The 24,650-nt window shown below is 40.9% G+C and overlaps 1 protein-coding gene and 1 non-coding gene across 5 annotated transcripts in view; one reads left to right on the forward strand and one right to left on the reverse strand.

The window, feature by feature from the left end:
• The window catches only part of ZFP90 (ZFP90 zinc finger protein), a 161,492-nt gene that overhangs the window by 117,395 nt on the left and 19,447 nt on the right, over positions 1–24,650 (forward strand). The window contains exon 5 of one of the 4 annotated variants that reach the window (XM_043898911.1): positions 2,238–2,276. The exons of 2 other annotated variants lie outside the window; for them this stretch is intronic. The gene's annotated coding sequence lies outside the window, so the exon portion shown is untranslated. Of the gene's footprint in view, positions 1–2,064; positions 2,213–2,237; positions 2,277–24,650 lie in introns of those variants that run through there. One more of the 4 variants, XM_043898909.1, reaches the window with a different exon arrangement.
• On the reverse strand, positions 11,703–11,774 carry TRNAC-ACA. Its single transcript has one exon. It is a non-coding gene; the product is annotated as a tRNA-Cys (tRNA).

The following is a 24,650-nucleotide window of genomic DNA, read 5'->3' on the forward strand; positions in this document are numbered from 1 at the left end:
TGGCAATCATCCATTTGTTCTCTGTATCTGTGAGTTTGAGTTTTTTGTTTTGATTTTAGATTTCACATTTAAGTGAGCACACATGTTATTTGTCTCTCTGTGTTGGACTTACTTCACTTAGCATAATGCTCTCGGTCTGTACATTTTTAAAACTCTGTCAAGTCAACACACAGTAATTTTGTAATCAGAGCAAAAACAAAACATCAAATAAAAATGTCACTCACATTATTTTTTAGGGGATGAGGGGAAACTCCTTTCCGATGGCTCAGCGTTTCCCTCTTGGACCTCCATCTCTCTCTCCTGCCCCCATCCTCCTCCTCAGCCCCCTCCTTCTGCCCACCGGATCGCATTCCTTACTTCTTTTCCCAAAGAACTATAATGAAGCTCTTACTCTGTAACTGACATTTCATGGTTCTCAATATGAAATCATGCTCCCACATGGCCTGGTTTCCATCTCCCTCTCAGCCATGGGAAGCCGAGGCAGGAGTCCGCAGAGCCCAGGATGAACCGTGTGTTCTGAGGATGAGATGAGCTCTAATTTGGACTGTTCACTCTGTGAACCTCAGGTACACTGGCCTGTGCTCAGCCCCTTCCCTGCGTCCCCTTGATTGACCTTCACAGCAACCCTATGAGGAAACTGAAGCTCGGGGAGGTGGAGTAAGTCACCCAAAGGCCTCTCAGATGGTTACTGGAGCCCGCATTTGAATCCACTCTGATCTGGCCTTAAAACTGGGAGGCGACACTCCTACTTCCTCAACTGACAAGTATATTCTGAACTCCCCACACCAGGCATCAATGCTCTAGTGCTAGTTTTATATCAAAACTAGCCACACTCAGCCCTCCCATCTCCATACTCTTCATAATACGACTTTGCTGCTCTCCCATCTAAAAGGTAGGGTCTAGTACCCCAGGCCTTGAATAGGGACCAGCCTTGCTTTGACCAACAGAGTGCTGTAGAAATGATGGTGGATCACTCAGGCCCCAAGAAGCCTTGCATGCATGACAGCAAGCCCAGGCTAGACTGCTGGATCATCATGGCCCAGTCACCCCTGCTGCCCAGACAGAAGTCAGCCAACTCCAGACATGAATGAGACTGTCCTAGCCCCGCCAGCCACCTGCTGACCTGCCAGCTGACTGACTGCAGATACATGAATGAGCCCAGGTGAGATGAGCCAAGCCTGCTCAGATCAGCGGAACCACCCATCTGGCCCACAGACTCGTGAGAAATTGTTTTCAAGCCACTGAGTTTCATGATGGTTTACTATACAGTAACAGTTAACTAATACAGCCCTTTAAAGAAGAAATTAAGTGGGAGGCTGTTGAGGTGACTCCAGTATCCTAGAGGAAAGAATCCTGACTTAGCAAACATATATTTAATATTTACTGTGTGCTGAGCATTTTAAAAATTATTTATTTACTTGTTTTTGGCTACACTTGGTCTTCATTGCTGCGCACGGACTTCCTGTAGTTACAGTGAGTGGGGGCTACTCTTAGTTGCAGAGGGAAGACTCAGTAGTTGTGTGTGGGCTTAATTGCACCATAGCATGTGGGATCTTCTCTGACCAGGGATCAAACCCATGTCCTCTGCATTGGCAGGCAGATTCTTAACCACTGGACTACGAGGGAAGTCCCTGTGTCTGGATGCTTTCACTCAACATTATGTCCATGAGATTCATCCATGTTGACCGTGTCATTCCAGCCCATTCATTCCCATTACTGTTTAGTGTTCTGCTGGGTGAGCGTATCAGTTGATTTGTCTGTTCTACTGTTGATGTCCTTGAAGAGTATGCAGTCTTGGCAGTGGTACAGTCAATGAAAGCAATAATGGACAGCAGACGCTTTTTCAGTATTATTATCTGAGTCACCAGGCACTACCCACCTGGGGGGGTGAAACGTTGCCTTGATATGTGCAGGACTCAGAATAGGGAGGGTTTGGATGAGAGATGAGAACATGACCAGGTAGGCAGGTGCTTTCCCAAGTTTTCAGAGCTCCTTGGGATTGATTACCTTTATCCTACTGTTACCTTACAGAAAATACCTGTTTGTTGTCTCCCTCCCCACTAGGTGGTGGAACTGAGTAAGTCTTGTTCATTGCTAAGTCATGTCTGACTGTGGACTGCAGCACACCAGTCTCCTGTACAATATCTACGGTATCTCCCGGAGTTTGCTCAGATTTGTGTCCATTGAGTTGGTGATGCTATCTAACCATCTCTCTTTTTGCCTTCAATCTTTCCCAGCATCAGGGTCTTTTCCAGTGAGTTGGCTCTTTGTGTCAGGTGGCCAAAGTATTGGAGCTTCAGCTTCAGCATCAGTCCTTTCGATGAATATTCAGGGTTGATTTCTTTTAGGATTGATTGGATCTCCTTACAGTCCAAGGGACTCTCAAGAGTCTTCTCCAGCATCACAATTCAAAAGTATCAATTCTTGGCTGCTATCCAAAAGTCTACAAGCAATAAATGCTGGAGAGGGTGTGGAGAAAAGGGAACCCTCTTACACTGTTGGTGGGAATGCAAACTAGTACAGCCGCTATGGAGAACAGTGTGGAGATTTCTTAAAAAACTGGAATTAGAACTGCCATATGACCCAGCAATCCCACTTCTGGGCATACACACCGAGGAAACCAGATCTGAAAGAGACACGTGCACCCCAATGTTCATCGCAGCACTGTTTATAATAGCCAGGACATGGAAGCAACCTAGATGCCCATCAGCAGATGAATGGATAAGGAAGCTGTGGTACATAGACACCATGGAATATTACTCAGCCATTAAAAAGAATTCCTTTGAATCAGTTCTAATGAGATGGATGAAACTGGAGCCCATTATACAGAGTGAAGTAAGCCAGAAACATAAAGACCAATACAGTATACTAAAGCATATATATGGAATTTAGAAAGATGGTAACGATAACACTATATGCAAAACAGAAAAAGAGACACAGATGTACAGAACAGAATTTTGGACTCTGTGGGAGAAGGCGAGGGTGGGATGTTTAGAGAGAACGGCATCGAAATATGTATATTATCTGGGGTGAAACAGATCACCAGCCCAGGCTGCATGCATGAGACAGGTGCTCAGGCCTGGTGCACTGGGAAGACCCAGAGGAATTGGGTGGAGAGGGAGGTGGGAGGGGGGATTGGGATGGGGAACACATGTAAATCCATGGCTGATTCATGTCAATGTATGGCAAAAACCACTACAATATTGTAAAGTAATTAGCCCCCAACTAATAAAAATAAATGAAAAAAAAAGTATCAATTCTTTGGTGCTCAGCTTTCTTTATGATACAACTGTCACATCTGAAAATGACTACTGTAAAAACCATACTTTGACTATACAGACCTTTGCTGGCAAAGTAATGTCTCTGCTTTTTAATATGCTATCTAGGTTTGTCATAGCTTTTCTTCTGAGGAGTAAGCGTCTTTTAATTACATGGCTGTAGTTATTGTCTGCAGTGATTGGAGCTCAAGAAAAGAAAATCTATCACTGCTTCAACTTTTTCCCCTTGTATATGCTGTGAAGTGATGGGACCAGATGCCATGATCTTAGTTTCTTGAATATTGAGTTTTAAGCCAGCTTTTTCACTCTCCTCTTTCACCCTCATCAAGAGGTTCTTTAATTCCTCTTCATTTTCTGCCATCAGAGTAGTATCATCTGCATATCTGAGGTTGTTGATATTCCTCTTGGTAAGCTTGATTCCAGCTTGTGATTCATCCAGCCTGGCGTTTCACATGGTGTACTCTGCATAGAAGTTAAATAAGTAGGGTGACAATATACATCTTTGTCATACTCTTTTCCCAACTTGGAAAAGAACCAGTCAGTTCTTCCGTGTCTGGTTCTTACTGTTGCTTCTTGACCTACATAGAGGTTTCTCAGGAGACAGGTAAGGTGGTCTGGTCATTACCTCCCATCTCTTGAAGAATCTTCCACAGTTTGTCGTGATTCACCCAGTCGAAGGCTTGAGCATAGTCAATGAAGCAGAAGTAGATGTTTTTCTGGAACTTCCTTGATTTCTCCATGATCCAACAAATGTAGGCAATTTGAGGCTTATGTCTAAGCCTCAAATCCCCATCCCTGTGCTAAGCTTGAGGCTGGCACACAATGGGCCCTGGGGAAATGCTTGCTGAACTGGATGAGATTTAGGTCAGTTCAGGAGAGAACTTCACTGCCAGACTAAAGAGTTTAGACTCAATACTCAAAGGCAGTGGGAACCATTGAAGGTGTCTGAGCATGAGGAGGTTCTAATCTATAGATTGTTTTAGAAAAATTACCTGAGCAGCATCAGTGAGGAAGAGGGTGTTTTAGAGAGAGGGAAACTTCACATGGGGCAGGGTTGGGGGAGATGGTTATAGAAAGGACTGTTAAGAAACTTTTGCAGAAAGTAGTAGTGACCTGAATTAGGGTCATGGAGCAGGGAACAGAAAGGGAAAAAAAAACAACTTGGGCCACATTTCTCTTTTCAAAAGATGAACTCTGATCTCATTTTTATAAAACCATGTGTTATTTGTGTATCTTATAGTATATGCAAAGGGTCTTATAAATCACTAGGCTTGACACTAGCCAACTGAAGAGGCTTCTGGGGAAATGGCATTGTGTGTGTGTGTTTTAACAAAGTCATGAATTATTTTTCATCCTTACAAAAAACCCTATGAGGTAGGATGTTATTAGCTCCACTTTACAGATGGAGAAACTGAAGCTCAGAGAGAGTTTGAATCAATTGCTCAAGGTCACACAACCAGTGCTTTTCCCACTCCAGTAGACCTTTGCCAGCAACACACTGAAGGAATAATCAAGGCACCTCCATCATTGATTGGATGGGGGATGGGAGGAGGGGACCAAGAGGAAGGGATTAAAACTGACTAGGATGCTTTGAGACTGATCAAGTGAAAAATAATCAGCAAGTCGGGAGAGACTGCTGGGTTACTGTGGGAAGATTTATGCCAAAGAAATGAATATCTAATGATGGAATTTGGTGCATCAGATCAGGGCTTAGAGGGAAGTCTGTTAAGTACATTCCTTGCTCGCTGGCCCTGCCACTGAGTACCTGAAGCCCCTTAGCAACTGGACATTTTACAGAGAAAAAAATTTCAGCCCCACACTCCCAGGCAAATGGTGTGTTCCTCTGAGTGCTTGGGCCCTTCTGCATCAGCAGCTTGTACTTTTTGTGGCTCCATGTGGCCTGATTGATTGACCAGTTTTAAAAGGCCTGCTGATGAATTTGAGATCTCAGGCTTCCATCCTCTTTGGTCAGCAAAGACGAAAAGGCCTTGGCATGAACACGAAGCTATTATTCACCAAGAAGACATTATAAACCTCAAGAACGCAAGCCCAGCAGGCAGGAAAGGCCACCCAACTCACCAGGCACACCGTGTCCTCAGAGGTCCATCCAGCATGATTCATTACTAAATCTGCAGTAGGCAGGAGGCAAAAGAGAATTTCTTATAAACTGTGTGGGAGAAGCACTTTGAATGCAACTTAGAGTTCTTAGAGCCCCAGAGCTTGAAATGCTTGTGACATTTCAAGTTGAGGTTATTCTTCCCTTACCCTTCACCAGGACCATCCCCAGGGAGGGAGAAGACAGAAAGGGAGAAAAGTTACGTGGTCATTAGGTTTATCAGACAAGGTTCTCTAGAGAAGCAGAACCCATAGGATGGATATAGGCACATAGAACGAGACTTACTGTGAGGGATTGGCTCATATAATTATGGAGACTGAGAATTCAGCTCAGGAAAGCTGGAGATGTAGTACCAGTCCAAACCCAGAGGCCTGGAGGAGGAGGAGGGGTAGTGGTAGAAGTCTTAGTCCAAGTCCAAAGGCCGAGAACCAGGAGTGCAGGTATTCCTGGGCAGGAGAAGATGGATGTCCCAGCTCAAGCAGAAAGCAAATTCACTTTTTTTCTGCCTTTTTGTTCTATTTAGGCCCTCACTGGATTTGATAGTGTCCACCACTATTGGTGAAGGCAGTCTTTTTCACTCAGTCTGGTACAAATACTAATCTATCCAGAAACACTTAGATGTAATGTTTTACCAGCTATCTGGGCATCCCTTAGCCCAGGCATGTTGACACAAAATTAACCTACACTAAGGTGTAGGTTTGGAAATCTGTGACACTGAAGATGCCATATGTTCAGGCCCTGATGTATGTTTTCAGTTAAATATATCATGGGGGGGAAAATAGCCAGTTTGTGGGCAAAGGATCTAAAGAATTCACAAAAGGAAATTAAAATTGTATGTAGCTATATTACAGGCCCGCCATGTTGCACAGCGGCAGAGGGCAGTACTCCCGTTGAATTCTGTTCACAGGGGTGCACATTGTAGTGGTCTGTGAGCGAGGACACTCAACTTCTCCCAAAGGAAGAGGTGTACTCAGTCGTGTCCGGCTCTTTGAGACCCCATGGGCTGTAGCCCATCGGGCTCCTCTGTCCATAGGATTATCCAGGCAGGAATACTGGAGTGGGTTGCCATTTCCTCCTCCAGGGGATCTTCCTGACCCAGGGATCAAACCAGCTGTCTCCAGCGTCTCCTGCATTGACAGGCAGATTCTTTACCATTAAGCCAACTGGGAAGAAGTGCTAACTGAAACAATAAGGTGATGTTTTTCATTTATTGAATTGGCAAAGCTCAAAGTATTGCTAAGATCCTGTGTGGTTGGGAGTGAAATTTGGTAACGCCTCTGGAGGGTGAAGTAAATACTTTGGATTGGCTCTCTCCACCTGGGTCATTCACCCTCTTCTAGTTGTTGATGTAGGATTACTTCCCAGACTTCCCTGCCAGTAGGCTTCCACGTCCAATCAGTGAGAATTCCTGGTGCTTCTTGTCAGCAGGTAGTGTTACAGCATTCTGGATTTTGGCCATTCTAATAGGTGTGTATTTCATTGTTTTAACTTGCATTTCCCTCATGACATATGATGTGGAGCATCTTTTCATATGCTTACTTTCCGTCTTCTCAGATCTTTTGTGCGTTTCTTCACTGGGTTTTTTGTTTTCTTGTTGAATTTTAAGTGTGTTTTCATTAACAGTCCTTTATCAGATACATCTTTTGCAAATACAGCCTGTGACTTGTCTTTTCATTTCCTTAAAGGTGTCTTTTACAGAGCAGAAGTTTTTAATTTTAATGAAGTATCCAACTAATTAGTTCTTTCTTTCAGAGATCATGCTTTTGGTGTTGTATCTAAAAAGTCATTGCCAAACCCAAGGTCATATGTTATCTTCTACTAGTTTTTATAGTTTTGTGTTTTATCTTACAGTCTGTGATCTATTTTGAGTTAATTTTTGTGAACAGTGTAAGGTCTGTATCTATATGCTTTTTTTTTTTCATGTGAATGTTCAGTTGTTCTAGCATTATTTGTTGAAAAGACTATTTACTCTCCATTGTATTTTTTTTTCTCTTCTGTCAAAGATTGGTTGACTTTATTTATGTGGGTGTATTTCTGGGCTCTCTGTTCTATTCTATTGATCTACTTGTCTGTGCTTTTGCTAGTACCACACTGTCTTGATTACTGTAGGTTAATAAAGTCTTTAAGTTGGGTAGTGTCAGTCCTCCTAACTTTGTTCTTCTCCTTCAGTATTGTGTTGGCCATGCTGGGTCTTTTGACTCTCCATATAAACTCTAGAGAGGTTTGCTAGTGTTCACAAAATAAGTTGTTGGGATTTTGATTAGGGTTGCATTGAATCCAGTGATCAAGTTGGGAAGAACTGACACTTTGACAGTATTGAATCTTTCTATCCATGGACATGGAACTTCTCTCCATTTATTAACTTCTTTGATTTCCTTCATCAGAAGTGTGTAGCTTTCCTCATTTAGACCTCATACTATTTTGTTAGACTCATACCTAAGTATTTCATTTTGAGGGATACTAATGTAAGTGGTATTGTGATTTTAATTTCAAATTCCACTTGTTTATTGCTGATATATTGGAAAGTGATTTTCTTTTTATTTTTAATTTATTATTTTTTTTTTTTTTAGTTCTACCAGTTTATTGCTACCAACCCATCTCCCTCCACCCTGGTGCACACATGCTCAGTCATGTAACCCCATGGACTGCAGCCCGCCAGACTCCTCTGTCCATGGACTTTTCCAGGCAAGAATACTGGAGTGGGTTGCCATTTCCTTCTCCAGATTTTCTTTAAAAAAAATAATAACCATGTGCCCTGCAGCCTTGCTATAATCACTTATTATTTCCTGAATTTTTTGCTTGATTCTTTCTAATATACTACATAGACAATAATGTCATCTGTAAACAAAGACTGTTTTATTTCTTTCTTCTCAGTATGCATCCTTTTTATTTCCTTTTTTTGACCTTAGTGCCTTATTTAGGACTTCTAGTATGATGTTGAAAAGCAGTGGTAAGAGGGGACATTTACCTTATCCCTGATCTTAGTGGGAAAACCTCAAGTTTCTTATCATGAAGCATGATGTTAACTTCAGGAGGTTTGTAGATAATTATTTATTCAGTTGAAAAAGTTCCCCACTATTCCTAGTTTACAGAGAACTTTTATCATGAATTTGTGTTGAATTTTGCCAAATGCTTTTTCTGCATCTATTGATATTATCATATGATTTTTCTTCTTTAACCTGTTGATGTGATGGATTACATTGATTTTCAAATGTTGAACCAGCCTTGTATACCTGGGGTAAATCCCAATAGGTCATGATGTGTAATTTTTATACATTATTTGATTCAATTTGTTATTGTTCTGTTGAGGATTTTTGCATCTGTGTTCATAAGAGATATTGTTCTGCGCTTTTCTTTAATGTCTTTGTTTGGTTTTGGTGTTAGATTAATGCTGTTTTTATAGAATGAGTTAGGAAGTATTCTCTTTGCTTTGGTCTTCTGAGGGAGATTGTAGTGAACTGGTATAATTTTTTCCTTAAACATTTGATAGAATTCAGTAGTGAATCCATCTGGGTCTGATGCTTTTTGTTTTGAAATGTTATTCATCATTTACTCAATATTTTTAACTGATACAGGTCTATTTAGATTGTCTATTTCTTCTTGTGTGAGTTTTGACAGATTGTATCTTTCAGAAAATTGGTCCATTTCATTTGGGTTATCATATTTGTGGACATTGAGTTGTTCATAGTATACCCTGATTATTTTTAATATCCTGGGGATCTCTAGTGATATTCCCTCTTTCATCTCTAATATCAGAAATTTTTCTCTTTTTCTTTCTTAGTCTAGCTAAAGGTTTACTGATTTTATTGATCTTTTCGAAGTACCAGCTTTTAGTTTTGTTGATTTTCTCTATTGGTTTGCAGTTTTTAATTTCATTGATTTCTGCCCTAATTACTATTTCTTTTCTCATCCTGATTTTGGGTTTAATTTTCTCTTAGGGATTTCCCTGGTGGTCCAGTGGTTAAGACTCCACACTTCCATTGCAGGGGACAATGGAAGTTTGATCCCAGGTTGGGAAACTAAGATCCCACATGTGGCATGACATGGCCAAACAAAAGAAAATAATTTTCTCTTATTTTTCTGGTTTCCTATGGTGAGAACTTAGATGATTGAAGTTAAATCTTCTTTTCTAACAGATGATTCAGCGCTCCAAGTTCCTAATACATGGTTTAGTGCTACAATTTCCCTTTAAGCATGAATTTTGCTGCATCCCACACATTTTGATGAGTTGTATTTTCATTTAGTTCAAAATGTTTTAAAATTTATCTTGAATTTTGACCTGTGTGTTATTTAGAAGTGTATTGTTTTTTCTTCAAGTACTTGGGGATTTTCCAGCTATCTCTCTGTTATTGATTTCTTGTTTAGTTCCATGAAGTCTGAAAGCAGACATTGTATGATTTCTGTCCTTTTAATTTTAGTAAGATATATTTTATAGCCTGGAATGTGGTTTGTCTTGGTGAATGTTTCATATGGGCTTGAGAAGAATATATATTCTGCTGTTGGGCTTCCCTGGTGGCTCAGTGGTGAAGAGTCTGCCTGCCAGGGCCAGAGACACCGGTTCGATCCCTGATCCAGGAAGATCCCACATGCTGAAGAGCAGCTGAGCCCGTGGGCCACAATTATTGAGCCTGTGCTCTAGAGCCTGGGAGCCACAAATACTGAGACCCACATGCCCTGGAGCCCATGCTCTGCAACAAAAGAAGCACTGCAACGGGAAGCCCATACGCCACACCTAGGGAGTAGCCCCCACTTGCCACAACTAGAGAAAAGCCCATGCAGTAATGCAGATCAGCACAGCCAAAAATAAATAAATAAATAAAATTATTAAAAAAAAAAAAAAAGAATATATATTCTGCTGTTGGAGGGTGAAGTAGTCTATATTGATGGTGATTGATGGTGTTGTTGAGTTTATGTCCTTACTGATTTTCTGCCTGCTGGATCTGTCTATTTCTGATAGAGGATTGTTGAAGTTTCCAGCTGTAATAGTGGATTCATCTATTTCCCCTTACAGTTCTGTCATTTTTTGCCTCACATAATTCAATGCTCTGTTGTTAGGCATCTACATGGTAAGGACTGTTATGGTCTTCTTGGACAGTTGACCCTTTTGTCATTATTCAGTGCCCCTCTTTATACCTCATAACTTCCCTTGCTCTGAAGTCCAAAATGAGTATAGCTGCCACTGCTTTCTTTTGATTAGTGTCAGTATGGTATATCTTTCTCTATCCATTTACTTTTAATCTATATGTGTCTTTACATTTAAAGTGGGTTTCTTGTAGACAACATATAGTTAGATGTACTGGCAACAAATTCTCTTGATTTTTGTCTGAGAAAATCTGTATTTCTCCTTTCCTTTTGAAGAATCATTTCACAAGGTATAGAATTCTGAGTTTGTGGAATTTCTCTCTCAACACTTTAGCAATTTCACTCCACTCTTTTCTTGTTTAAATGGTTTCTGAGGAGACATCAGCTTTAATTCTTGTCTTTGATCCTCTGTAAGTGATTTTTTTTCCCCTTCTTTCTTCTTTCAGGATTTTTTCTATTTTTGACTTCCTGTAGTTTGAAAATGCTATGCCTAGTGAAGTCTGGATTAAGGCAACATTTATTCTATTTGATTTTATCTGAGCTTACTGGCTCTGTGGTTTGGTGTCTTGACATTAATTTGGGGGAATTCTCCATCATTATTGTTTCAAATATTTTCTGTTCATTTTTCTCATCTCTTTCTGATATTCCCATTACATATACGTGACACCTTTTGTAACTGTCCCACAGTTCTTCAGTATTACTTTCTGTTTTCTCATTGTTTGATTTTTCAGTTTTGGAGGTTACTACTGAAATATCTTCAGGCTCAGGGACTCTTTCCTCAACTGTGTCCAACCTACTAATAAGCCCACCAAAGGCATTCTTCATTTTTTGTTGCAGTGTTTTTGACCTCTTGCATTTCTTTTTGGTTCTTTCTTAGAATTTCCAGCTCTCTGTTTATGTTGCCCATCTTTCTCACATGCTGTCTACTTTATCCATTGGAGCCCCTAGCGTAATTGTAAATTCGTGGTCTGATAATTGCAACGTCCCTGTCATATCTGAGTCTGAATCAGGCTCTGATGCTTGCTTTGTCTCATCAAATTGTATTTTTGCCTTTTAGCTTGATATATATATATCTCCAAACTTAATGTATCAGGTAAAAGTGAAGTCGCTCAGTCGTGTCCAACTCTTTGCAACCCCATGGACTGTAGCCTACCAGACTCCTCCGTCTATGGGATTTTCCAGGCAAGAATACTGGAGTGGGTTGCCATTTCCTTCTCCAAGAGATCTTCCCAACCCAGGGATTGAACCCGGGTCTCCTGCATTGTAGGCAGATGCTTTACCATCTGAGCCACCAGGGAAGTCCCAAAGGAACTCCTGAAAGGAGGCTAAGTAGTGAGGTGGTGAGGTGTGGGCGTTGAAGTGTGCTGTGGTCCTCTGATCAGGTCTCAGTCTTTTCATGAGCCAGTACATATGGACTATGAGCTTCACTGTTTCTCAGTTGTTCCGCCCTCAGTTGGGACATGAAGTCTAGGGTGGACTGGGGTTGGGTGTTTCCTTTCTCTCATGTGGAAGGCTGGAACTGGCTAGAGTTTTGTTTTTGTTTTTAATTTTTTTTTCAGTTGAAGGATAATTGCTTTACAGAATTCTTTTTTCTGTCAAACCTCAACATGAATCAGCCATAGGTATAGATATATTCCCTCCCTTTTGAACCTCCCTCCCATCTCCTGCCCCATCCCACCCCTCTAGATTGATACAGAGCCCCTGTTTGAATTTCCTGAGCCATATAGCAAATTCCCGATGGCTATCTGTTTTACATATGGTAATGAATGTTTCCATGTTATTCTTTCCATACATCTCACCCTCTCCTCCCCTCTCCCCATGTCCGTAAGTCTATTCTCTATGTCTGTTTCTCCACTGCTGCTCTGTAAATAAATTCTTCAGTACCATTTTTCTAGATTTGTACATATGCGTGAGAATATGATATTTATCTTTCTCTTTCTGACTCACTTCACTCTATATAATAGGTTCTAGGTTTATCCGCCTCATCAGAGCTGACCCAAATGTGTTCCTTTTTGTGGCTGAGTAATATTCCATTGTGTATATATACCACAACTTCTTTATCCATTCATCTGTTGATGGACATCTAGGTTGCTTCCATGTTCTAGCTATTGTAAATATTGCTGCAGTGAACAGTGGGATACATGTGTCTTTTTCAATTTTGGTTTCCTCAGGGTATATGCCTAGGAGAAGGATTGCTGGGTCATATGGTGATCTTATTCCTAGTTTTTTAAGGAATCTCCATACCATATTCATATGGTATGAATATCAAGGATACATACCATAGTGGCTGTATCAATTTACATTCCCACCAGCAGTGCAAGAGCGTTCTCTTTTCCCACACCCTCTCCAGCATTTATTGTTTGTAGCCTTTTTGATGGTGGCCATTCTGACCAGTGTGAGGTGATATTTTGTTGTAGTTTTGATTTGCATTTCTCTAATAATGAGGGATGTTGAGCATCTTTTCATGTGTTTGTTAGCCATCTGTATGTCTGTTTTGGAGAAATGTCTGTTTAGATCTTTTTGCCACTTTTTAATTGGGCTGTTTGTTTTTCTGGCATTGAGTTATATAAGTTGCTTATATATTTTGGAGATTAATCCTTTGTCAGTTGTTTCCTTTGCTATTATTTTCTCCCATTCTGAGGGTTGTCTTTTCACTTTGTTTATAGTTTCCTTTGCTGTGCAAAAGCTTTTAAGTTTAATCAGGTCCCACTTGTTTACTTTTGTTTTTATTTCCATTACTCTGGGAGGTGGGTAATAGAGGATCTTGCTTTGATTTATGTCATTGGGTGTTCTGCCTATGTTTTCCTCTAAGAATTTTAAAGTTTCTGGTCTTCCATTTAGGTCTTGAATCCATTTTGAGTTTATCTTCGTGTATGGTGTTAGGGAGTGTTCTAATTTCATTCTTTTACATGTAGCTGTCCAATTTTCCCAGCACCATTTATTGAAGAGGCTGTCTTTGCCCCATTGTATATTCTTGCCTCCTTTGTCAAAAAATAAGGTACCTATAGGTGCATGGGTTTATTTCTGGGCTTTCTATCTTGTTCCATTGGTCTATGTTTCTGTTTTTGTGCCAACATGATACTATCTTGATGACTTTAGCTTTGTAGTATAATCTGAAGTCAGGAAGGTTGATTCCTCCAGCTCCATTCTTCTTTCTTAAGACTGCTTTGGTTATTCAGGGTCTTTTGTGTTTCCATATGAATTGTGAAATTTTTTGTTCTAGTTCTGTGAAAAATGCCTTTGGTAATTTGATAGGGATTGTGTTGAATTTGTAGATTGCTTTTGGTAGTATAATCATTTTCACAATATTGATTCTTCCTACCCAGGAACATGGAGTATCTCTCCATCTGTTTATGTCATCTTTGTTTTCTTTCATTAGAGTCTTATAATTTTCTGTGTACAGTTCTTTTGTGTCCTTAGCTAGGTTTATTTCTAGATATTTAATTCTTTTTGTTGCAGTGGTGAATGGGATTGATTCGTTGTTTTCCTTTCTGATTTTTCATTGTTAGTATGTAGAAATGCAAGTGATTTCTATGTATTGATTTTGTATCCTGCAACTTTGCTGAATTCACTGATTAGCTCTAGTAATTTTCTGATACTATCTTTAGGGATTTCTATGTACAGTATCATGTCATCTGCAAACAGTGACAGCTTTACTTCTTCTTTTCTGATCTGTATTCCTTTTATTTATTTTTTCTTCTCTGATTGCTGTAGCTAGGACTTCCAGAACTATGTTGAATAATAGTGGTGAAAGTGGACACCCTTGTCTTGTTCCTGATCTTAGGGGGAATGCTTTCAGTTTTTCACCATTGAGAATAATGTTTGTTGTAGGCTTATCGTATATGGCCTTTACTGTGTTGAGGTAGATTCCTTCTGTGCCCATTTTTGGAAGAGTTTTAATCATAAATGGGTGCTGAATTTTGTCAAAGGCTTTTTCTGCATCTATTGAGATTATTATATGGTTCTGTCTTTCAATTTGTTAAAATGGTGTATCACATTGATTGATTTGCATATATTGAAGAATCCTTGCATTCCTGGAATAAACCCAACTTGATCATGGTGTATGAGCTTTTTGATGTGTTGCTGAATTCTGTTTGCTAAAGTTTTGTTGAGGATTTTTGCATCTATGTTCATCAGTGATATTGGCCTGTAGTTTTCTTTTTTTGTGTTGTCTTTGTCTGATTTTGGTATCAGGGTGATGATGGCCTCGTAGAATGAGTTTGGAAGTGTTCCTTCCTCTGCAATTTTTTGAAAGAGTTTTAGAAGGATAGGCATTAGCCCTTCTCTAAATGTTTGATAGAATTCTCCTGTGAATGGTCCTGGGCTTTTGTTTTTTGGGGAGATGTTTGATCACAGCTTCAGTTTCAGTGCTTGTAATTGGGTTGTTCATAATTTCTGTTTCTTCTTCGTTCAGTCTTGGAAGGTTGAGCTTTTCTAAGGATCTGTCCATTTCTTCCAGGTTATCCATTTTATTGCCATGTAGTTGTTCATAATAGTCTTTTATAATCCTTTGTATTTCTGCATTGTCTGTTGTAACCTATCCTTTTTCATTTCTAATTTTGTTGATTTGATTCTTCTCTTTTTTTCTTGATGAGTCTAGCTAAAGGAGAAGGAAATGGCAACCCACTCCAGTATTCTTGCCTGGAGAATCCCAGGGACAGAGGAGCCTGGTGGGCTGCCGTCTGTGTGGTTGCACAGAGTCGGACATGACTGATGCGACTTAGCAACTGCAGCAGCTGGCTAAAGGCTTGTCAATTTTGTTTATCTTCTCAGAGAACTAGCTTTTAGTTTTATTAATCTTTACTATTGTTTCCTTCATTTCTTTTTCATTTATTTCTGCTCAGATCTTTATGATTTCTTTCCTTCTACTAATTTTGGGGGTTTTTGTTCTTCTTTTTCCAGTTGTTTCAGGTGTAAAGTTAGGTTGTCTATTCAATGTTTTTCTTGCTTCTTGTGGTAGGATTGTATTGCTATAAACTTCCCTCTTAGAACTTCCTTTGCTGCATCCCATAGGTTTTGAGTTGTCATGTTTTCATTGTCATTTGTTTCTAGAAATTTTTTGATTTCCCTGTGGATTTCTTCAGTAACCTGTTGGTTATATAGAAACGTTTTGTTTAATCTCCATGTGTTTGTGTTTCTTACAGTTTTTTTCTTGTAATTGATATGTAGTCTTATAGTGTTGTGGTCAGAGAAGATGCTTGATACAATTTCAATTTTCTTAAATTTACTGAGGTTTGATTTGTGACCCAAGATGTGGTCTACCCTGGAGAAAGTTCCACGTGCACTCAAGAAGAGGTGTATTCTTCTGCATTTGGATGGAATGTCCTGAAGATATCAGTGAGATCTATCTCATCTAATGTATCATTTAAGACTTGTGTTTCCTTATTAATTTTCTGTTTTGATGATTTGTCCATTGGTGTGAGTGGGGTGTTAAAGTCTCCTACTATTATTGTGTTACCGTCAATTTCTCCTTTTATGTCTGTTAGTGTTTGTCTTATGTATTGAGGTTGGGTGCATAGATATTTACAACTGGGCTTCCCTGGTGGTTCAGAGGGTAAAGCGTCTGCCTGCAATGCGGGAGACCCGAGTTTGATCCCTGGGTCGGGAAGATCCCCTGGAGAAGGAAATGGCAACCCACTCCAGTATTCTTGCCTGGAGAATCCCATGGATGGAGGAGCCTAGTAGGCTACAGTCCACAGGGTTGCAAACAGTCAGATACAACTGAGCGACTTCACTTTCACTTTCCTCTTGGATTGATCCCTTGATCATTATCTAGTGTCCTTCCTTCTCTCTTGTAATCTTCTTTATTTTAAGGTCTATTTTGTCTGATATGAGGATTGCTCCTCCAGCTTTCTTTTCCTTCCCATTTGCATGGAATGTATTTTTCTGTCCTCTCACTTTCAGTCTATATGTATCTTGAGGTCTGAAGTGGGTTTCTTGTAGATAGCATATATATGGGTCTTGTTTTTGTATCCATTCAGCCAGCCTGTGTCTTTTGGTTGGAGCATTTAATCCATTTACATTTAAAGTAATTATTGATATATACGTTCCTATTGTCATTTTCTTAATTATTTGGGGTTGATTTTGTAGATCTTTTTTCTTCTCTTGTATTTCTTGACTATATAAGTCCCTTTAACATTTGTCATAAAGCTGGTTTGGTGGTACTGAATTCTCTTAACTTTGCTTGCCTGAAAAGCTTTTTATTTCTCCATCAATTTTGAATGAGATCCTTACTGGGTACAGTATTCTTGGTTGTAGATTTTTCCCTTTCAATACTTTAAATATATCCTGCCATTCCCTTCTGGCCTGCAGAGTTTTGGTTGAAAGATCAGCTGTTAAGCATGTGGGGTTTCCCTTGTATGTTACTTGTTGCTTCTCCCTTTCTGCTTTTAATATTCTTTCTTTGTTAGTCTTGGTTAGCTTTACTAGTATGTGTCTTGGCATGTTTCTCCTTGGGTTTATCCTGTATGGGACTCTTTGTACCTCTTGGACTTGATGGACTATTTCCTTTTCCGTGTTGGGGAAATTTTCAACTATACTCTCTTCAAAAATTTTCTCATACCCTTTCTTTTTCTCTTCTTCTTCTTGGACCCCTATCATTTGAATGTTGGTACGTTTGATATTGTCCCAGAGGTCTCTGAGACTATCCTCAGTTCTTTTCATTCTTTTACTTTATTCTGCTCTTCAGAAGTTATTTCCACCATTTTATCTTCCAGCTCACTGATTTGTTCTTCTGCTTCAGATATTCTGCTACTAATTCCTTCTAGAGTATTTTTAATTTCAGTAATTGTGTTGTTTGTATGTTTATTTATTTATTTTAATCATAATACTTTCTAAAAATAAAATAACCTTCAACTCCCCTCCCCCTCAAATTCAGAGAGTTCTTTCCTTTGTTCTTATTTTCCTTTCTGTCTCTTCCATGCGGATCAGCTCAGGGCATTGGCAGGGTTGTGGTTGGACTGACCTCTTTTGATGAGATTTCTCTCTCTGAAGTTTCTGTGAAATGAGAGGAAAAGGCCTCAGCAAATCCTCCAGCACTGGTTTGTGAGAAGATAGTGTGTTAGTCAGGCTTCCTCAGGTAGCAGGGCTGACTCCTGCCTGCTGAGCAGTGAGGGTTTATTGCTGGGATGGCTGGGGAGGTGTGGGACAGCCAGAAATTGCTCCCCAGGCTTGGACAGCCCACAAGTGGCGTTAGCCCGGAGCTCCACCACAGGGACAGCAGTGCCCTGAACGTCTAAGCACAGCTGCCCTGCTTTCTTCTCTGGTGTCTTCCTCAGGGATCCCGTGAGGTTGCTCCTCCTCTTCTCAGTCATGTCAGTTCTGAGAGGCTCTCAATCCACTGCCTGAGCTGCCGTGTTGTCTCATGACCCCACTGTGACCACTCAGGCCATGACGGAGTGAACCGGGAGTGAATAACAGATCCAGGGGGACACCAACTGTCGGGCTGGGTTGAGCCAGTCCCATTCCCTGTCCTGGAAATGTAGGACCTGGTGATGAAGTCAATCAGACAGCAACCTAACATGCGTGAAAGGAAAGGCTGTGGCGTGTGGGAGCTCTGGAGGCTTTGGCGGGTGAGATGAGGGAAAGGAGCGTCAGGCAGCCTGAGAGAGCGTGGGATCCCTGGGTGCACAACTCTGGTTTTTGACCTTCTGGTTCTGGTACCTTTTAGCCAGCCTTATCATCTTCTCTTAATGGACTGCCTGGAGTAAACCTCTCTTTCTTTGCACTAACTCTGATTTCATCAAACTGTACCATCTTCTTCCCCTCCTTATAGCAGACATCTGCAGACACTGGGTCACTTCCCTTTCCTTGAAGGTTTTTTAACTGCTGGATCACTGTCCTCTCCAACACCAGCAGTCATAATTTTAGTCATTCCAGTATTAACATAAAGGATGACTCTCAAAAATATCCTGCCAAGTGAAAGAAACCAGTGACAGAGGACCACATATTATAAGATTCCATTGGTGTAAACTGTCCAGAGGCAAATCCACAGATACTCTAGGTAGAGTAGTGGTTGCCTAGGGCTGGGGAATGTGGAGAGATAGGAGTTGATGGCAAACAGATATGGGTTTCTTTAGGAAGTAATAAGAAATGTTTTTTGTTTTTTTTTAAGAAATGTTTTTAAGATTGATTTTAGTGATGGATTCACACAACTCTGTGAGTATGCTAAAAACCATTGAATTATACACTTTCAGTGGGCAAAGTGTATGAAAGGTTTATCTCAGGAAAGCTGTTTTTAAAAACTGCTCAGTTCCCTGATCTCTTTTCCCCCAATACTCTGTCCTCTACACCTCACCTCAGTCACTCACTCCCATGAACATGGCCTTGACCTTATCATTCCAATAATTTCAGCCCCTCCATAATCTCAGCTTCCAGCATCCTGCTCACTAATTGCCACCCGAAACTCTATCTATTCTCTGACCCTTTTGGGACCTGCAGTCCATTTATCCCACCACCTCTCCATTGTCTCTTACCCTTATCGTTTCCTCACTTCCCTCTTTGTGTGGCTTTAATTCCATGTTCCAGTATTATTGTCATACTTTCATGTACATCCTCATGTACTTCTCTGCCCCTCTGCTGTACTCACTTGGGAAAAAAATTTATTACATCTAACTCTTTGACAGCACCTGCACCCACGCAGCTGCACAAGGCTGAGGAAAACTCAAAGCCGTGTTGTCTCATTTCAAATGCCTGACCATTAACTTCAGATGGACCCCCATGGTTGCTTGGCATTCTTCCTGTATTTCTGAGACAAATCACCCTCCCACTCTTCTAGAAGATTATTGCTCACCTCTTTCCTTTCTCTTCTAATTTACACCACTTCCTCCGCCCCCTGTATTCACTCTCAGCGGATGACTTCATTAGGAGATAACTTCCACAAGCTCCCACATTCGCATGCGCCTACCTTCTGGCATCTGTGCCTTGCCTTCACTCCTATAATGATGGCTATTCTGTCTGTGCTCCTTTTTGAAAGCCAACTCCTTCCTTAGCACTCGATCGCAGCCCCTCTTTCCCACCAGCCCATTGTACTCATAATCCTTCTCCTGACTTGCTCTTCCCTCATCAATTTGTTCTACCCACTGGATTTTCCCAGAAACCTTCAGTCTTGCTATAATGTGTCAATGTTAAAAAAGAATTAAAAGCCTATCTTGGAAATGGGTAGATAGATGGACATATATGTGATAAAGCAAGTCGAGGAAAATGTGGGCAGAAGAATCCAAGTGGTGGCTCTATGTGTTCAGTGTTAAATTCTTTCAACCATTTGGTGTTTGAAATTTTTCATTAATAAAATATTGGGGGGAAAATTCTATCTTGACCTATATCTCCCTCTTGCTGTTACCTCATTTCTCTGCTCCCTTTCCCAGTGAAAGTCCTGAAAAACTGGTCTGAACGTCTGTCTCCATGTGTCCCATCCTTTCTTTTACCAACTCCTATCAAGTTTTTGCCTCAGTGGACACCCGGAATGTCTCTCACAAAGCTTGCCAGTGATTTCCACTGTAGGATCAACTGAACAGCCATTTATCAGTCCCTAGTCTTGCTCAGTCTGTCAGCTGCAGAATTTGACTCCTCCTTGCTCCTTACAAAACTTCCTTTCCTTGATTCCAGAATGGCACTCTCTCCTCCATTTCTTCTTACCTCTTTAGTCAACTTTGTTGATCTCTCCTTGTCGACCCAGCCTCTTAACATTGAAATGCATCAGGACTCAGTTTTGGGGTTTTTTTTTTTTTAGGACTCTGTTTTTAAACCATTTTCTCTGTCTATACTCTCTCTCTTGGTTATCTCCTATAGTTTTGTGGACTTAATTACTATAGGATTATTTCCAAATGTATACTCTCCCTAAACCCTTCTCCTCTACTCCAGACTCCTGTATCCAGCAGCCTACTCAACATCTCCACCCAGATGTCTATGAAGTATCTCAGACTTAATGTGCCCACAAACCAATTCCTCATTGTAGTAACTGGTATAAGAATTGTCGTAGTGAATCACCCCACCCTTGTGTCCATGCCTGTTTGCAGTGTGAGCATTAATTTCTTCACACACATCTCTACCCCTTCCCCAAACCTGGGCTGGCCTTGTATTTTGCTTTTATCAGTAGAAAGTGATGGAGTAGAAATGTCAGAACCTAGAATGTAAGAGGCTTTGCAGCTTTTACTCTCCCATTCTGGAATCCTGCGGCCACTGTGGAAAAGAATCCAAACTCACCTCACTAAAAATGAGAGCCCGCGTGGAAAGCTGAGCAAAGTAGCTGAGCAAGGCAGCCCATCCAGCAGCTGGCCCTGGACCCAGCCATGTGGGGGAGACCGTCTTGGACCTTCCAGCCCCGGATGGGCTATCAGATAACCACTTGACTCAACCCAGGCTAGATCAGCCAAAGAACAGCCAGACTGCCAACCCATGTACTCAAGAGAAATCATAAATCATTGTTAAACTAATACATTTGGGTGATTTATTTTTGTTCCAATAGGTAACTGAAACACCAGTCTTCCCATTATACCTTCTTCACAGCCTTCACCTCTCTAGATATTACCTCTATTCTTCCAGTTGCTTAGGCCAAAAAACATGGAGTTCCTTGACTCCTCCCTTTTTCTCACACTCACATCTGCTCCTTCAGCAAATTATATTTCATCCCCTCCAAAATATATCCTGACTCCTATCCTCACCAACTCCATTACTATCACCCTGGGCTGAACCGCATCGTCTCTTCCCTGGATTACTGCCAGGGCCTCCATATTGGTCTCTCTGCTGCCTTCCTGGCTCCCCTCCACTGTGTTCTCCAGTCAGCAGTGAGCGATCCTTTTAGAGTTTAAGTCACATCCCATCACTCTTCTGCTTAGAAGCCTCCAGGGACTTCACCTTTTGTTCAGAGTGTAAGTTAAAATCCTTACTAAGGCTTCAAGACCCCACATGATTTGGCCCTCTTCTCTCTCCTGTATCTATAATCTCACTCTGCGTCTCTGCCCCTGGTTCACCCGTTTTCAGCCACTGTGGTCTCTTTGCTGTCCCTTAAACACACTAAGTGCCTTCCTATCTCCAGGCCTTTGCACTTGCTCTCCCCCCTGTGTAAAATGGTCTCCCCCAGAGACTTAACAGACTCACTTCCTATGCCTGCTCAGATGTTCCTTCATTGCCCACTCCTCCATCTCCACCCAACCCTGAGTTCCATCAGTTTCTAGCTGTCTCACCCTCCTCCACAGCATTCAACACCACCTGACATACTACATTTTTATTTGTTTGTTTTATCTACTTTTTTAAAATTTGTTTTTTATCTACTTTCTCCCACTAGAACATAAACTCCATGAGGACAGGGACATCATCTGGTTATTCATTCCAGAGTCTCTTGTGCCTGTTACCTATCACATAGAAGGTGTTTGATACAGTTTCGCTGAATGAATGAAAGCAGAAGTATATTGTCTTACTTTTCTATTGCTGCTGTAACAAATGACTACAAACCTGGTGACTTAGAACAAATGTATTATCTTAACAGTTCAGGAGATCTGAAGTCCCAAAACATGTGTCACTGGGCTAAAATCAAGGTGTTGACAGGGCTGCATTCTTGCCAGGGAAGCTGTCAGGGAGAACACATCCCCTTACTTTGTCTGGCATCTGGAGGCTGCCCACATTCTCTGAGGATGACATCCTTCCATCCTCAAAGAAAGCGATGATTGACTGAGCCTTCCTCATGGGTCATCACAGGGCTTCTGTCGTCATATCTCCTCCATCTCTGGCCCTCCCTCTTTCATGAATAAAAATCTTTTTTATGACATTGGGCTGACCCAGATAATCCAGAATAATTTTCAGTTCAGTTCAGTTCAGTTGCTCAGTCATGTCTGACTCTTTGTGACCACATGAACTGCAGCACACCAGACCTCCCTGTCCATCACCAACTCCTAGAGTTTACCCAAACTCATGTCTGTTGAGTCGGTGATGCCATCCAACCATCTCATCCTCTGTCATCCCCTTCTCTTCCTGCCTTCAATCCTGCCCAGCATCAGGGTCTTTTCCAATGAGTCAGTTCTTCGCATCAGGTGGCCAAAGAATTGGAGTTTCAGCTTCAGCATCAGTCCTTCGCATGAATATTCAGGACTGATTTCCTTTAGGATGGACTGGTTGGATCTCCTTGCAGTCCAAGGGACTCTCAAGAGTCTTCACCAATATCACAGTTCAAAAGCATCAATTCTTCGGTGCTCAGCTTTCTTTATAGTCCAGCTCTCACATCCATACATGACTACTGGAAAAACCATAGCTTTGACTAGATGGACCTTTGATGGCAAAGTAATGTCTCTGCTTTTTAATATGCTGTCTAGGTTGGTCATAACTTTTCTTCCAAGGAGCAAGTGTCTTTTAATTTCATGGCTGCAGTCACCGTCTGCAGTGATTTTGGAGCCCCCAAAAATAAAATCTATCACTATTTCTTTTGCTTCCCCATCTGTTTGCCATGAGTGATGGGACCAGATGCCATGATCTTAGTTTTCTGAATGTTGAGTTTTAAGCCAACTTTTTCTCCCTCCTCTTTCACTTTCATCAAGAGGCTCTTTAGTTCTTCTTCGCTTTCTGCCATAAGGGTGGTGTCATCTGCATATTTGAGGTTATTGATATTTCCCCTAGCAATCTTGATTCCATCTTGTGCTTCTTCCAGCCTAGCGTTTCTCATGATGTACTCTGCATATAAGTTAAATAAACAAGGTGACAATATACAGCCTTGATGTGCTCCTTTCCCGATTTGGAACCAGTCTGTTGTTCCATGTCCAGTTCTAACTGTTGTTTCCTGACCTGCATACAGACTTCTCAGGAGGCAGGTCAGGTGGTCTGGTATTCCCATCTCTTGAAGAATTTACCAGAGTTTGTTGTGATCCACATAGTCAAAGGCTTTGGCATAGTCAATAAAGCAGAAGTAGATGTTTTTCTGGAACTCTTTTCCTTTTTCGATGATCCAGTGGATTTGTTGGCAATTTGAGCTCTGTTCCTCTGCCTTTTCTAAATCTAGCTTGAACATCTGGACGTTCACTATTCACGTGCTGTTGAAGCCTGGCTTGGAGAATTTTGAGCATTACTTCGCTAGCATGTGAGATGAGTGCAATAGTGCAGTAGTTTGAGCATTCTTTGGCATTGCCTCTCTTTGGGATTGGAATGAAAACTGACTTTTTCTAGTCTTATGGCCACTGCTGAGAGAAGGATAATCTTACCTTCTCTTAAATTAATATCCTTAATTTAATCACATCTGCAAAGTCCTTTGTGCCTTGAAAAGTAACATAGTTACCAGTTCCAGGGATTAGGTTGTTAACACCTTTCATGTGGGCTCAGGTGTTCAGTTGTTGTGTGACTCTTTGCAATCCCATGGACTGTAGCCCACCAGGCTCCTCTGTCCCTGGGATTTTCCAGGCAAGAAAACTGGAGTGGGTTGCCATTTCTTCATCCATGTTCTTGAGCATTTTAAGTTGGAAGAGGTTGAATTGGTTATGGACAAAGATTGCACTAAAATAAATAATGCCATGTAAAAACTGAAGCATGAGAATTGAGAACATATGTCCACCTAAAAGCTTCTCTGCATATTCATAGCAGCATTATTCATAATAGTTGAGAAGTGTCCATCAAATGATGAATGTATAAACAAAATGTGGTATATCCACACAATGGAATATTACTTAAAAATAAAAAGTAATGAGGTACTGGCAAATGCTACAACATGGATGAACCTTGAAAACATTATTCAAAGTGAAAGAAGCCAGTCACTAAAGACCACATACTGTATAATTCCATTTAGGTGAAATACTCAGAATAGGCACATCTGTAGAGACAGAAGCAGATTGGCAGTTGCCCAATAGTGGGGACTTTGGGAGAAAATGAGGAGTAACTACTAAAGAGTTTAAAACTTCTTTTTGGGGTGATGAAACTATTCTAAAATTGATCATGGTGATGGTTGCTCAAGTCTGTAACTATACAAAAAATATTGGATTGTGCACTTAATTAATTTATTTTGAAACCTTTTATTTTATTGGCCATGCCATGCAACTTGCAGGATCCTAGTTCCTGGACCAGGGATCAAACTCAGGCCCCGGTAATGAAATCTTCTTTTCCCAACCACTGGGATGCCATGGAAGCCTCTGAATTGTACACTTTAAATTGGGGAATTGTATGGTAGATGAATTACATTTCAAAGCTGTTATTTTGTGAAA

Source organism: Cervus elaphus, chromosome 4 (genome assembly GCF_910594005.1).
Source record: "Cervus elaphus chromosome 4, mCerEla1.1, whole genome shotgun sequence".
Lineage (NCBI taxonomy): Eukaryota > Metazoa > Chordata > Mammalia > Artiodactyla > Cervidae > Cervus > Cervus elaphus.